Below are 2,358 nucleotides of genomic sequence, written 5' to 3'. Positions count from 1 at the left end.
TTAATTTCACAAGAGAAGAAAATGAAGTCAATCTTCTCCGCTGCCAGAAGAAACAGTTTTACGATCAAAACGTCTGCCGTCATCTTTGCTCGAAAACGCTCGTCTTGGAATCAACAAGGACTTATCCGGTGTCTCCATGTGAATCAATGTGTTTCGAACTGACAAGATCAGCTAAGGGAGCCGGAGAAGTCTGTCCATTTCAGAAACACTGTTTGAACGGGTGTCCTTGCCAATTTTACAAGTGTGAGAAATTTGAATCGCGCCAGAAACTTGTTCCTGTTTTCAATCTGCATAAAAATTCCACAGGCTTCTCAGTTTCCGATGAAGTAGCTGGCTCGATTTTTACTGACAATACATGGCATAGTGGTGTTCGATTTGTTACCGGATCCCATCATGATCCTAAACATTTACACGGTCGATTGGCGAATCGAGACAGAATTCAAAAAGAAACATTTCCGATTATTTTTTCGGATTTTGGTGATATCTCGAAACGAATAGATATTTCTAATTCTTTTTTCCCTTATGAACGGTTTTCTGAGTTTTTAATTTTTTTATTAAAAAATTGCAATAAGAAATGAAAAGAATATCAATGAAATCGTTAAAGTCTACCGGGTCCAATTTTCTCAATGGCGAGCATTATTTGGTCGATGCCCTCGGAAACTTGCAAAGATTGACAGAAACTGGAGCCATTTCGATCTTTATTCCGAATCGACTGAATACAATGTAAGTCTTTACAACTGAATATCAACTGTGTGAAGCTCAAGTTGAAGAGGTTTTTTCGTCTTCCACTTCGGATCATCAATCGGAACTCATCACATCGAAATCCGTCGAGAAGAGAAAGGAACAAAAGTTTTTCCAGTCGTCGTCATCTGAAAATGGTCGAAAATATGATCAATTTTAAAATAGACGAAATGTCATTTTTAACCATAAAAAGCCGTCCAACTGCAAAAATTGACAAATGCTACTACTATGCTCCTGATTACAATTTAAGGCGTTTTGAGGAAGGGTTCAAAGAAGAAGTGAAATCATTAGCAGTCACTTATCTGTTATCTTATGTATTCAAAACTCTTGTAAAGTTAGCGCAGGGTTTCATACCTAGCAACCATTTTAACGCGAAAGTGTCTTCAGTCAGCTTCAAAGGAGTATTCTACTTGATGAGCGTCAAGCTGGGCGATCATTACATTAAACTATCGACCACAATGGCCCTGAACAGAATCCGAAAGGACGAAGAATTTGAGAAAGGTTGGAAAAAGAACGAGATTCAAATTCCCATAGAACTAAGCGAGTTGAACCCAGTCCATGTGATTTCTTTGAAAAGGGTTGAAATCTTATAATTACTTAAAATAATTTCATTCTTTATTTGGACCCCTTTAAGATTGACATGAGCAAACTTCTTTTAATAATCGTGACAAGAAGTATCGATCTCTCAAACACACTTTATTCTTTGCATTTGGAGGCAGAAGGAAAATTTCTTACTCTTGGGCGCGAGTGGATCGGCTCACTTATTGAATACGAAGAAAAATCAGAATGTTATTCGACAATGTTTGCAGCAGATGATCCTTACTATACTGATCAGAAAGGTTTGAACAATGACGAATGCGAATATTTTGGGCATGGATTTATTCATGACGAGAAAATACTTATTCAAAACAGTGTTTTTGACATCATATTCGAAATCAAATATGATAAAGGAGAGGGTTTTAAAAAATTGACTATTCAAAGCTTTTAAAAAGGTACTTTTGAAACCCTCCGAAAAGAAAATATCGAGACTGAATTTGTCCAACAACCATGGAAAAAGAAAATGCATGTTACAAGCAATCCTAAGTTTTCTTTTCACGACGACGTTTTTCCGAAGTTCTCAAAGAATCTTTACGAACAGGGGCAATTTCCGGCGCCAGGCATGAACCTGTTCACGGGAGTAAAATTTTACAAAATGATCATTCCTGATTCTTGGTTTTACTCCCTTGGCAAAATAAAACATATTTCGACAATTAAGATGAACTTGAATGGGACTAAACGCTTTGGATTCAAAATCAATATCCCAGAAGAATACCGAAATTTAAAAATAGCCAAATTTCTCGAGGGAAACTTTTTTAATGGAATGAATCTCTTTTCCTTCGGAATTTTTCGAAATGGCTCTCTATGGATGGATTCTGATTATTTTGTTAACCCTTTTATATTGAAGTCAAATGCTGAAAAACTTGAAAAAATAGTTGTTAATTTCAATATGGTCGACGCGATTGAATCATCCTTTCTTGACATTCTTGAGACACAGTTACACAACATGATTCATATTTATAACGAATTTCAATCGTAACTTATGAAAGTTTTCCGATGAGGACAAAAATTTTACCTCGA

Source organism: Oikopleura dioica, chromosome 2, assembly GCF_907165135.1.
Source record: "Oikopleura dioica chromosome 2, OKI2018_I68_1.0, whole genome shotgun sequence".
Taxonomy (NCBI): Eukaryota; Metazoa; Chordata; class Appendicularia; order Copelata; family Oikopleuridae; genus Oikopleura; species Oikopleura dioica.
This window is presented reverse-complemented; position numbering follows the sequence as displayed.